This window comes from Camelus dromedarius, chromosome 15, assembly GCF_036321535.1.
Source record: "Camelus dromedarius isolate mCamDro1 chromosome 15, mCamDro1.pat, whole genome shotgun sequence".
In the NCBI taxonomy this organism is placed as follows: Eukaryota; Metazoa; Chordata; class Mammalia; order Artiodactyla; family Camelidae; genus Camelus; species Camelus dromedarius.
This window is the reverse complement of record NC_087450.1, coordinates 43,084,350-43,099,136: the sequence shown is the minus strand read 5'-3', so window position 1 is coordinate 43,099,136 and position 14,787 is coordinate 43,084,350.

Sequence of the window (14,787 nt, the reverse complement as noted above, 5' to 3'; positions counted from 1 at the left end):
ATTGTGAGTAGTTTTTCTCTCAGTTAGGATCAACTCTAGTCTGTGCCCTCAAGAGTCTTAGAGTGTAGTAATAGAGAAGAAACCCAAACCCAGGTGTCTTCACCACAAGCCCATAGTTTGCTCCATTCCCCTTTGCTGTACTGAATCCCCCTGGTGATTCTGAAGCCTACAGATATTTAATATTTAGTCTGAGATGTGTAATCCATCTCTTGATTATAAGGTGTTTTGCAATTCACATAAGCTATGTTATTATCCCTAACTCAACTGTAAGCTCTGTGAGGATAAGACGTGCTCTTGTACCTTCCTTGTATTTCTTATAGCTCTGAAAATAAAACATTGCCCATAGTGGGTACTTGATACTTGTCAAATGAGTTAGCCATTGGAGGGATCTTGGGGTCTTCAAACAGATTTAAGCTCCAGGAGTAGGAAAGGCACATTTTTTAAATGACAGCCACACCCTGTTCCTATATGGATTCTCAGGAAAAGAACTACCTAGATTCAAGTGTAACTTCCAACCTCCCTTCTTCCTTACCCCCAGTGATTAAAGTCCCAGCGGCAGTCCCAGACATGCCCCAAGGATCGAAAGCTGATGCAGGGGCATGGAGTCATTTATTCATTTAGTCATTCAATTAACAAATAATTATTGAGGATCTCCTAGGTTCCAGGCACTGAACTAAGTATTGGACATACAGTAGCAAATAAGACAGGTATTATACATATGAACTTGCAAATTAATGTAAAACTTAAAAGTGTGATAAGTGCAGTAAATATTTTAAACAAAAGAAAGAAAGAATGGCTTAAGAGACTAGCAGAGACATGGCTAAGGGTGGTCAGTGCCTTGCCCACACCCTTAGCTTACCCTAGAGGTCACTACACACGGTTTTTTCCCTTGTGGATGGCTTTCTGCATTGTCTCTCCGCTTCGGAGCATTTTCTGGCCTCCAGTCTGCTCTGGGAGTTAGTGCCCCAGAAGCATCCCTTACCTAGGGAAAGCTGGATAAATATGCTGACTTCTTCACCCTTTCGGGACAATTCTGAGGCAGGTTGCACACAGGCTCTCTCAGGGTCTGGGAACAGAACCCCAGGTTCCACAGTAGTGACTTACTCATTACCCCACACTTGATTGACTTTGTTCCCTTCCCTCTATCACTTTCTCAATCCCCTACTGGTCCTTCCTGAAGCTGCCACCCAAATAAATAACTTGCATCCATATTTTTCTCTCAGGGTTTCCTACTAGGGGACCCAAAAATAAGCCTACAGAAAATACACTTACTGAAACCCCTCCAAACTGAGGGGACTGTGACATCAGTTAAATGTACTCTGAGAAAGAAACAAGTCATTGAAATTTTGGGAGAGTCAAAGGCTGGTGGTCCTTCTTTATCGGGGGAAGGTGGAGAAGAGATTCTTTGTACTGGAAGGGGAGGAGGAGAGAGGAGGGACACAGGGAGTGACAGCATGACACGGCCAGCTGGCAGCCACAGGGAAGAGGGAAACAACTGTTCCATTCTCACCACAGAAAGACAGAACTCAGTTCCTTTTCCCCTCCTCATGGTGACTGGATTGTGCAAAGCTGAGATGAGGGTATTATTACAGCAAATGATACCACATGTGGATTTTCTTCAACAATCTTAAAGGACAGAAAAAGGTACTTTGTGGACTACTGATTGAGTTGCTTAGAATTTATGTTTAATAACCCCTCCTCACCCAGTGTTAAACTTCAGGGAAAATACTATTCATTACTAAGGTCATGACCTCTTTAATAGCCAAGATGACATCATTAAATCCTCATCACCTAGCACAAAGAGAAGGTACTCAAAAATATGTTTGAAGGACAAATGAATGAGTACAGAAGGTGAGTTTTGGGAGTGTGTTTCTTCACATCTTCTGGTTTTCTTTCTACTTCCTATTAACGTAACACTTCTGGCTCCTCCCCTCCTATCTCTCACTGTGCCTGAGAGGTGTTGAGGGGCCCATCCAACTGCTGCACTTGGAAGACCAATCTCGGGAGGGTAGCCCAGCCCTTTCTCTCCTCTTTCTCTTCAAAGTGAGCCATCTACAGGTGCATACATCCTCTCAGCTCCAGTACCTCTAGGACAGGATGGACAGCTCTGCCTAACCCTGGAGTTCAGCTCCACCTAAGGACAGCAATATTCTCCAGTTTGTTATATGATTAACAGTAATACTGTGGTTCCCATCAACTCTTTCATCTGATGTCTTAAAATTCAACTGGTTCAACACTCAACATTATGGAAAGAGAATTACATGACTTTAAAGGAGCAGAAATAATAGAGTGAAGGAAAGAGGCCTGAGTTTGGCTAGTTTTCTACTTACCAGCTGCTGTAAACTTAGGGTTTTGCTTCACTTCTCTAGGACTCAATTTCTTCACTGTCGCAAGTATTTGACAAGATGAATTCTAAAATCCCTTCTATAATTCTAAGAATGTAGGATTCACAGGGTCTCCTGTCTCTGAGAAGGTTTCCCTTTGCTACTCACTCTGGGTGCGATGTCCCTCCTCTGTGCAGCCCTGACACTCTGCTCTGTCCTTCATTATAGCACTAACCACACTGCAATTGCCTGTATCCCTGGCTGGTTAGTGAGCAGCAGGGCAGGCTTCATGCTTGTCTTGTTCCCTGCTGTATCCCCAACATCTGGTACTTCTCATGGCAGGTGCTTAATAAATATTCACTGAATTCATAAATGTGATATAACCTAAAGGGCCAGAGGGCCCCTGTGGCATAGTCAGCCACCCTCTCCTGTGTTATAGAAGAAAACCATCACAATGGTGGATCTAGCCACATCTCTCACACTACATAAACCCAAGGAATCTGCGAAGTAGATCAAATACTGGCGAACAAGCCTGGATTTTGTATCCCATTCTGAAAAGAAAAATATCTTCCTATATTGTTTTCTAGATAAACTTCCTAATGCTGGGGAAACAGCAAGCCATCTTTATGGGAGAAGCGACCATCTCTCCCATTGACTCATCCATATTTATGGGCATCTGGATTGGGGCTATTGCTGTGTGTGTGCTCAGATTCTCAGTGAGGCTTTCAGTCATTTGGAAAGCACAATAAACTCCTCTCTGTTCCCATCTGCACAAGTCCATGTTGCAATCATTCCCCTCTGCAAGTCCTACCTGCCATCATGAGACTTCTCCCTGGGACTGGAGGAAATGAACAAATCAACCCTGAGCATGCTTCATGTGGCTGGCTCTGTGACCTTGCATTCCTCCCTGTGACCTTTTTCATGTTGCTCTTTGCATGGGCAACTTCAGCCATTACATTAGCAACACACAATTACATCTTCAAGGTAGATTCAAGTTCAGGCTCTGCCAGGACATAAATACTTTAATGAGGTGACAGCCATGCAAAACTTCTGGTTTAAATCAGGGCCCTGATAGGTTACAAAGACATGTTGGCAGGTTCATGCCCAGTACAAAGAAAGGAAAAAGAAAGAGAGGAAGGAAGGAAGGGAAGAAGGAAGGGAGGGGAGGAAACAGGAAAAGAAAGAGGAAGGGAGAGCAAAAAGAAGGAAGGCAGGAAAGACCCTTGTCTGATAATGCTGGTGGTAGGATGTAGCACAGTGTTTTTAAAAGTGACTTCAAATGTTTTCATCCAACATGTGCACTCTCATCCCTACTGCTTTGATTCCTCGGCTGGTTAAAATTCCTACTGGCATACTTAGGGTTCAGCACTCATGTTGAGCAAGGACTCTCAGCTGCCAGAACATACTCTGGCTCTAGGCTTTCCTTGCCTCTCTAGGTATCCTCCCAAAGCCCCTTGGCCCATGGGGTGGGGAGCAGAGTGGAGTCTCTACTGCACATTCTCCTAAGTTCTATGAGGGGTCTAAGGAGATATAGACCTCTCATCCAGAGGCAGAGTGGCAGCGGGCCACTATCCAGCCTCCAACACCAGCCAAGAAAGGAGACTCCACTGCTGGTACTCTGGCTATGAGGTGACTGAAGGACCCTCTCACCGCTGAATCTGCTCATGCACACTCAGTATTTGGCTCAGCTTCATGTTGACTGCAGAAAAGAAGAGCTATTATTCAAAATGGCCGTGGTGATTGCCTGAAGTCCAAATATGTGCCATATCCCAAGAGAGTAGTGAGAAGTAGAATCCAGGGTCAGAGGTCAAAATAAAAGAAAATAACAATGGATCTGTGGAGGTGCAGCTGGAATGCAATAGTCCCCTCAGACGCATTTTCTTTATGGATTCAGTGGCCTACCTTAAAGGCATAATTGTCAAAAGTGATGCTGACATTGCTAGTCCTGGTTATTCCCCTCAAAAATCACTCGACCCCTCTGGCATCCTATTTACCTAATAAAACTCAGATCCAATCGATAGCACCACCTAAGAGCAAATTCCCCCTCTTCATAGTCTATACCCCTCACCCTCACTTCTGCATCCCAACTGTCCCAGTAGTGGCATCTAGGTCTGCACCTGTACTGCTCTGTCTCATTTACTTGTACATCTCTTTTCTCAACTAATGTGTTAGCTCCTTGAGACCAGGGTCCAGAGTTTATTTATCTTATTTATCTTTGCATTATACCTGACATAGAGTCACTCTTTGAAGACAGAGAGTTAAAAAAAGAAAGAAAGAAGTGATAGGGAACAAGTAAACAAACTTTGAGTCATTCAGTCCTAGAATTCCAACCTTGCTATATAGTTTATTATTATCTGCATGATCTTGAGCAAATAAGATCTTTCTAAGCCTCTGTTTCTCTTTCCCTGAGGAAGCCCAGACTTTGTGTTTACTAGACAAAAGCTTTAAATATGAAATTTATAGCTTTAAAACCTTTATTAAAAAAGAAGAAAGATCTCAAGTCAGTAACCTAATTTCCACCTCTGTTCATGGATTGGAAGACATTATTATTAAGATGGCAATACTTCCCAAATTGATCTACAAATTTAACACAATCCCTATCAAAATCCTAGCTGGCTTTTTTTGCAGAAATTGAAAATCTGATCCTAAAATAATATAGATATGTGGGGAATCCAAAACAGCCAAAACAATCTTGAGAAAGAACTAAGATTCATTTCTCAATTTCAAAACTTAATACAAAGCTACAGCAATCGAGATATCACAATACTCGCATAAGAATAAATATATAGACTAATGGAATAGAACTGAGAATCCAGAAATAAACCATTTATGATTAATTCATTTTTGACAAGGGGGCCAAGACAATTCAAAGCGGAAAAGAATACAGATTGTACTGGGACAACTGGATATCAACATACAAACGAGTGAAGATGTACCTCTATCCCATATCATATACAAAAATTAACTTAAAATGAATTAAAAATCTACACGGGAATCTGACACAACATTGTAAAATGATTATAAATCAATAAAAAATGTTTAAAAAATCTAAATGTAATAGTCAAAACTATAAAACTCAGGAGAAAACATAGGTGCAAATCTTCATGATCTTGAATTAGGCAATGGTTTCTTAGATATGACACCAAAAGCACAAGCAATAAAATAAAAAATAAAGAAACTGGACTACATCAAAATTAAAAACTTTTGTGCTTCTGGTGATACTACCAAAGTGAAAAGAAAACAATTCACAGAATTATAGAAAATATTTGCAGATCATATCTGATAAGGTTCTAGTATTCAGAATAAAGAACTCTTACAGTTCAACATTATAAAGACACATGATCTAATTTTAAAAAGGGAAAAGAATCTGCATATATTTCTACAAAGAAGATATATAAATGCCAATAAGCATATGAAGAGATTCTCAGCATCATCAGTCATCAGAGAAATGCAAATAAAAACCACAATGAAATACCACTTCATACCCAGTAATTATCTGAAAAACTAATAATAGCAAGTGTTAAGTGAATATATGGATAAATTGGAACCCTATACTGTTGGTGGGAAAAATAAAATGGTACAGCTACTTTGGAAAACAGTTTGGCGGATCCTCAAAAAGTTAATCATAAACATCATGTGACAAAGTGATTCCACTCCTTGATATACACCCAACAGAACTGAAAACATGTCCACACAAAACCCTGTACGTCAATGTTCATAAGAGCATTACTCATAGCACCCCAAAAGTGAAACAAATCAGATATCCACCACTAATGAATGGATAAACAAAATGTGGAGTATCCATTCAATGGATTATTGTTCAGCAATAAAAATAATAAAGTACTGTTGTAAAGTACTACAACATGGATGAGCCTTAAAAACATTATGCTAAGTCAAAGAAGTCAGTAACAAAGAGGACCATATATTGTATGATTCCATTTATATGAAATGTCCAGAATAGGCAAATCTATAGAAACAGAAAATGGATTAGTAGTTTCCAGGGGCTGGGAGGATGGGGAAAATAGGTAGTGACTGCTAATTGGTAGGGGGTTATTTGGAGGGTCATTAAAATGTCCTGGAATTACAAAAAGACACGTGTACCCCAATGTTCACAGCAGCACCATTTACAATAGCCAAGACATGGAAGCAACCCAAATGTCCATTAACAGATGACTGGACAAAGATGTGTGTGTGTGTGCGTGTGTGTGTGTGTGTGTGGTGTGTGTATGTGTGTGGGGTGTGTGTGTGCGTGTGCATGTGTAATGGAATACTACTCATCCATAAAAAAGAATAAAATAATGCCATTTGCAGCAACATGGATAGACCTGGAAATTGTCTTTCCAAGTGAAGTAAGTCAGAAAGATAAAGAAAAACACCATATGATATTGTTTAAATGTGTAACCTCAAAAAAAAGGACACAAATGGACTTCTCTACAAAACAGAAACAGACTCACAGACATAGAGAACAAATTTATGGTTACTGGGCGTAAAGGAGGTGAGAAGGGATAAATTGGGAGTTCAACATTTGCACCTCTTGGGGAGTGACAGAAATGTTAACTATCTTGATTGTGGTAGTGGTTTCATTGGTGTATACACCTATCAAAACTCATCAAATTGTACATCTGAAAAATGTGTAGTTTACTATACAGGAATCATACCATAAAAAAGGTGTTTTAAAAAAAATGTCCTGGAATTAGATAGCGGTGATAGATGTACCACCCTTAAAAGGTAAATTTTATGGCAGGTAAATTATATCAAAGAAAGAAAAGAAAAAAGAAAAGAAGAAGGGACAGGAAGGGAAGGGAAAAAGGAAAAGGACTCTGGAAAATGTTCCAGACAGCTACTTATCCTTTTTGTCATTGTCTACTCCTGGCTAACTAGACACAACTGGCCACATGAAAAACAGTTATCTAGTATTACTTCTTCAACTTTCCAACCCTGCCCACTTCTCCCTATTTTCTACTTCTGTGAAACTGAGCCAGAATGTGTATTCTTCCTGAAGACTGCCCCAATCCCACTATTAAAACCCATACTCATCCTAAAAGCCTTCCTCCCATTATTACAACATGAGACGTCCTTCTCCTTTCCAAGGCCAATCTATCCATGGTGCCCTTGACCACACCCCATCCAGGACCTAAAGTCTTGCTACATCCCCAAACCTTCTCATTTTCTATCTTCAACTTCCTCCTTTCTAGCATATCTCTCTTTTCTGTTATCCTGGAAATATGTTCACATGGCTCCAGTCCTTAAGAGGAAAACTGCCCTGACACTGGGTCCATTTCCATTTACTATCCCATCTTTTCCTTCTCTTTTTAGGCAAACTTCTCAAAGAGTGGTCACAGTTATTCTGCCAACTTCAACTTACCTACCCTGGCTCCCACTCCCATCCTTCCTCTACTGAGCAAACTCTAAGATCACTAGATGACTTCCTGACTCAAATACATAAGTAGTTTGAAACATCATTTTTTTTTCTTATACTGCATGTGGTACTGATGATCACTCCCTTCACCTTGAAGCTCTGTTCCTCAACTTCCAGAAGACCACATACCCCTGGTTCTTCTCCTGCCTTTCTAACCACTGTTTCAGGGCCTCCTTTGAGGGCTCTTTTTACTCCAGCATTATGCATCAGTATTGGTGTACCCATGGTTCTTCCCTACTCTTTATATCCCACTTTTCTCCTTAGATAATACAATTTTAACTATATAGTCATGATTCCTAAATGTCTCTTTCCAACCCAGACCTCTCTACTAAGTCATAGATTAATGTATCCAACTGCCTGTTGGATGTATCAGACCAGTCATCCTTCATGTACCTCAAATTTACCATGTGCAAAACAAAACTCATCACTTTAGTTGGTCATCTACCTTCACTAGTCACACAAGCCAAAAAAATTAGACTCTTTCTCTTTCTCGCCCCCACATCCAGGCACCAATACTACAAATTTTACCTACAAAAATATTTCTTTAATCTATATTTGTCTCTACAAACATAGGCTTCTCATCAAGGTTATGGCTTCCTTCCCTCCAAGCACGTCTTTCAAACCCATTCTCCATATAGCTGCTAGTATGATCTTTCAAAACATTCTCTGCTTAATGCATTTCAAGGCTGACCTACAGGATTAAGTCAAAACCCAAGAGAAGTCCATGGCTAAAAGGACTCCTTCCACCATCTTAATTCCTTCCATTATTCTATCATCTTCACTATTTTGTCAATGAGATTTTTCATTTTCATTCCAGAATCCTGGGCCCGCTGCTAATTCACTTCTAGTCTTCAACCTTTAATACACACATACACAGACACATGCATACACCCCCCACACCATTCTCTATGTCTCAGAGGTATGAACAAGCATATATGTCCTTGCCTCTCCATCACTTTCTAGATAATTCCTACTCAGTCATTAAGTAGCCTCTCATAGTTTATTTCCTCAAGGTAGAAGACCTTCCATGATTCTCCACACTTGACATACTCTTAGAGATGAGTTAAAGGACTTCCACTTTACACTCTTTAATGCTTCATATATATCTCACTCATTATATTTACTTTACTATATTTTTTTAATTTTTAATTGAAGTATAGTTGATTCACAATACTGTTAGTTTCAAATGTACAGTAAATTTATACACACACACACATATATATGAATCTTTTTTTGATTCTTTTCCGTTATAGGTTATTATAAGATATGAAATATAGTTCCCTGTACTATATAGTAAATCCTTGTTGTTTATCTATTTTATATATGGTAGTGTGTATCTGATAACCCCATACTCCTAATTTATCTCTCCTTCTCCTTCCTTTTCAGTAACCATAAGTTTGTTTTCTATGTCTGTGAATGTTTTGTAAATAAGTTCACTTGCACTATTTTTTAGATTCCACATATAAGCGGTATCATATAGTATTTGTCTTTCTCTGTCTGACTTACTTCACTTAGTATGAGAATCTCTAGGTCCATCACAGAACTAGAACAAATAATCCTAAAATTTATATGGAATCACAAAAGACCCAGAAATTCCAAAGCAATCTTGAGGGAAAAAATGCTGGAAGCATAACCCTCCCAGGCTTCAGACAATACTGCAAACCTATAGTAATCAAAACAGCACAGTATTAAAACACACACACACACACACACACACACACACACACACACACACACACACACACACACACAGCAAGGTATTGGCACAAAAACAGACACATGGATCAATGGAACAGAACAGGGAGCCCAGAAATAAACCCACACACCTATAGTCAATTAATCTTCCACAAAGGAGGCAAGAATATGCAATGGAGAAAAGACAGTATCTTTGGCAAGTGGTGCTGGGAAAGCTGGACAGCCACATGTAAAACAATGAAGTTATAACACCCCCTCATACCATACATGAAAATAAACTGGAAATGGCTTAAAGACTTAAACATAAGACATGACACCATAAAACTCCTAGAAGATAACATAGCCAAAACATTCTCTGACACAAATCATAGCAATACTGTATTTTAATATTCTTTGTCTCTCCTACTAGTCTACAAACTCCATGAAAGGAGAGCCCATGTCTTTGTAATCAAAACTCCCTGCACAGGGCCTGACACAAGGAAGTACCCAATAAATGGTGTGTAGACTGAAGCAATAAAAACAGCCATAACTAATTATACAGCTATGTACAGCCTTGACTAGACCAAACAAATGAACGAGCAAACAAAAGGAATTTACTGGTTGAGGTAATAAGCTGCAAGTCCAAGGTAAATTCAAAGTCCAATGTAAGCTTCAAGTCCAGCTAAACCTAGGGCTCATAATTATCACCAGAAAGCTGTCTGTGGTTCTCTTGAGACTCAGGAAAGACTTTTTTCTAATATTTGAGCAAGAGCTCTGGACCTGACATTTATAGGCCAAACTGACTTGCCCTTCCTAAATGCAATCATCAACTCTCTCTGGTTTGAAGGCCTGGGTTGTGTGCCCACTTCTAGAGCAGGGGCTAAGGTCAGTCTCTACCAAATACAACACCGGCTGGAGTGTGGGAAGGGTGGTTAACAAAAGTACAAGTGATGTTTTCATACCAGAAGAAGGTAAATGAAGGCCAGACAGGCAGAAACAATAGTCATTCATGACAGGATCTCTTAGCTTGTCAGCTCTTAAGGACAATTGTTCGTCCTTTCTCTGTAGCTGCCTACAGATCCTGCAAGCTGCTGCACACACAGTGGCCACCTATGCCAGGCTGTTGACTGACTGAGGGGTGGGTCATCACAGACAGCACCAGCAGTGAATGAGTCTGTCCACACATGTGCAAGGCAACTATTATGGAGCAGGTGGAGGCTCTGGCTGGGAAACATTTTGCTTTGCAGAGCACTGAGTATTTATTTGGATTAATGGCTTTCAGGGTTGCCAAATTTCCAATGCAAATCAAATATTTATTGGTGATACACAGCAAGGAGAAAAGGTATAGTTTGAGGGTAATCACTCATGTATTCCCACTCATCAGTCATTGGAGTAGCTGAGTTTTAATCCCATAAACTGAGGACCCAAGCAATAATAATCATGTTTATAATTCCTCACACTTACACAGTGCTTTAGCATTTGCAAAAAAGTTTTCCCATATGTTATTCATTTTGGCTTTAAGTCACACACCTGTGCAAGTGAGCTTTGTTATCCCCATTTTACAGATGAACAATATGCGACTCCAGGTGGTACATGATTTATCTACAGGTGACAGGGTAGGGATTAGAACACATAATGCCTGATACCAAAGCCATAGCTTTTACCAAGACACTACACTGCATCCTCATCACCTCTGTGAGTCCCCATAAAACACAGCAATAACATTAGTTGAGGGTTTTTCATGTTGCCATGGCCTTTCATACACATAATTTTATTTTTACAACAATCTGTGAGATAGATATTATCCATATTTTTTATGAGAGGTGAGCCAGAGATACAAGGTACTGTTTAACCAGTTACTGTTTTCCTCAATCCTTTACTGTTTCTAGCTTACCTTGAGAGATCCAGACAAATGCCAAGTCCCAGCTAATTTCTGATCACTAATCAAATGCACAGCACAATCGTCAAGAAACTTTCCTCCTTGAGCATTCTCTCAAAATGAATCTGTTCTCTCATCTCAGTTTAAGTCCTTAACCATTATTCTTACAGATAATTGTCTATTTGTACAAACCAAATTTCTGACCTTTTAAAATTTTCATCAGTCTTGCAGATGAAGGGCCCCCACTTCACACATGTATTTGACCTTCCCAAATCTTTCAGTGTCAGCTGACAGCTCTTTATCTTGACTCACTTAAGCTTCCTTTTACATGTCAAGTGTCTCATTTGAAGATTTGTTTAATCTCACAGAGAATTTGATATGAGTTTTTTGCTCCTGATAATGGACAATCATCTTCCACAATCATGAAATGAAGCACTTCTCTTCACTATGGCTGCAGAATCAGGCTAACTCAATGACCTTGGATACCATACAGCTGTAAGATCAGCCACATTGCTGTATGACTCTACCATTGCTGAGTCAACATGTGACAAAGAAGTCATTCTCCTTCCTTCATATTATGTGTTAAGTTAGCTTTTTACATTCACAGAATGCTGGGGTTGGAAAGGCCCAATCATAATCCAACATGTCCTATCTTTAGATGAAGAAACTAAGATCTCCTTCAAGTATCTGATAGAAAATTTGGCTAAAGCGTAAGAACAAGTCTTCCCATACCACGCTAATACACAGGATCCTTCTTCCTTAGGTTCTCTTGGAAAATAAAATTTAATTATATCTTGATCTATTTTGACCTCTAGGTCCCCCTGTCTTGTACATTCTCATAATTTGTTCTTTACCAGTGCCGTAATGTGTTTTAACAAGATATATAATCTTAAAATTGTGAGATATAATGTTCTTTTCCGTTTTAACATGGTAGAAAGAGCTTGAGGCCTGAATTTACCAGATTTGAGTTCCAGTTCTGGCTCAGTCACACCTGACGTTGGGGGAACCAGAAAACCTCTATGAGTCTCCTTTTCCTGATATATCAAATAGGGTAATATACTCATAATGGGAGTGTTGTGGCATCAGATGAGCTCATGTGTGTAGGTGGAATACTACTGCTGCCACCATCACTACCACTTATGGACAACTGCTACAGATTCAGGGAGGAAGGCACCATATCTGAGAATTTGTTCAGGCCAAATTATTATTTTAAAAGATTATTAAATTCCTATTAAATCATTATTAAATTATTAATATTATAATTTAATATTATTTTTAAAGAAATATTTCCAGGGGATTTGGTCGTCTTTCTCTTTAGCACAACAGACCTGGGACACATGAGAAGATGAATAAAGAACAACTGACACAGCACTCTCTCTGCTCCTGGTAGCACAATCTATGCAGATGATATTGCAGAAAAGATAATGTTTCTTTTTCCTTTATATCACTGTCTCAGAGAAATACTGTGTGCCTTTGTGAGATGTCTGTGTGTGTGAGTGTTCATGTGTGCACGTGCACACAGGTTTGAGGACCAAGAATAAAGAAAACCATCACAATGACAGAGGGATCCCCAGCGGGCAACAGACCTTGGAGTGCCAAAGCCTACCCTAGGCTATCCATTCAAGTACCTCCTTCCTATACCCTTTACGTTGTTAGGTATGAAGTCCCTGGGTTGAGGTGTAGTGAGAAAAGTAGATTCTGAGATGATATCAACCTCTGTAACAGAGGGCATGAGTTTTAATTTTTTAAAAGGTGGAGGTCTTGCATGTTAGATAATGGAAGAATCCTCCCAGAAAGAGGTAAAGAAGAAGCCTCTAGGAGTTTCTAGGCTAGGAGGCAAGGCTAGGTATCAGGGTGTCCCTGTGAAGAGTTTAATTATTTGGGTTTTTCTCCCCTTGGACTATAAGAAAAAGTCAAAATAAGCATTGGTTCGCCTTTTTTTCCTCCAATTCTATAATTATCTTAATTTATTTCCCCCAGCTATTCAACCCTGTATGGAGGTGGGATGGGAGATGGAAGATGCAGGGCAGTGTAGAGATGTATGGCCTTTCCCAATTCTCCCCTCTGCTGAGGCCCACAGGGCTATCCCAGTATCACTCTGTGTGGAGTGGCAGTCCCTGAGTTCCAGGTGGTGACAGCAGACAGGTGAGGGGAACCCATGATGGAACTGTAAGGGGTGGAGGTACTCACATCACAGAGAAGTGGATGCCAATGGACAAATCAGTAGTGGCTATGAGTCAAATCTTCTTCTCCCAAGACACTGGGAAGATGACCCTTGAATGGGTAGAGCCTGACAGGTGACTGGCATATGATAACGGTCTCTGTGGACTACTAAGCCCACTCTGGTAAGAAAGATGATCAGAGTTGCAAGGTTGTCCTCTCTGTGGCTCCTACTCCTCCCTAGGATTCCTGTGGTACAACCTAATCATCACAGAGCAGCCACCTGCTCCTAGCACCCATCTATAGTCCCTGCACCCAAAGGCTCTAAATGATGATCTTCTGGTCCCCAGCAGGAAGGAGGAAACTTGACACTCTGTGATGAAGTAGGTAACTTCCAAAATTTTCCCATACCAGTGACTGGGTATGGCCAGAGAACTTCTGAGCACTCAGCTATTCCTATCTCAAGTGACCTTGCTATTTCCCACTGCATGGAACAACAGCAGACATGAATTATAGTAAAAACTCCTATTCCTTGGCTCCCCAATGCCACAAGGCCCTCTTGGGAACAATAAACTGTGTGCTGATCTAAGACAATCACTGTACTCCCTCTTGATTAACCTCTTTAAAAATCAAACCACTATTCCCCAGAGTAGAAAGCCTTTCCTCAGAGAACAGCCATAAGCTGTCTCCAATGCCTCCCCGTGATAACATCTTCAGCTTTACAACCTGAATAAGGTCCCCACAGTGTCAGAGCAGCCATTCTTAGGGAATTTTCCATCTTGCAGAGGTGTCACCTCCAGGACTTAGGTAAGGTCACAGAGCTAAGGCAAGGCTCTCACCCCTAGACCATAAGGGGGAGGTCTCATCTTTCAAAGGAGGTCCCAATAGATGATCACTGGAGCTTATAACTCAAGTAATGGCAATACACGTATTATTTAGAGGTATTGTAATAACCTCCAGGAGAACTAAAACCAGAGACAGTCATGCATGGTTATCCTCAGGGAGTATTATTTGATAGGAGAATAGGTGGAAAGCAGGATACTGTTTTTCATTTTCAGCACTTGTATATTACTCAGTTTTTAACCACATGTATTAATTTAATTTTAGACTTATTCAAACAAAAAGAAAAGCAATAAAGGAGGATACAAACATGACAAAACACAATGAAAGGAAATGATAAAAATATAATTTTGTGTGAATTATAGATTCAGAGAATCCTTAGAGCAAGAGAAGACAAAAATCTAAAGATTCCACTCTCTTTCAGTTCACCCTCAACTCTCTACTTATTTACAAATGAGAAAAGCAGGCTCAGAGGAAGAGAAATTACTTGC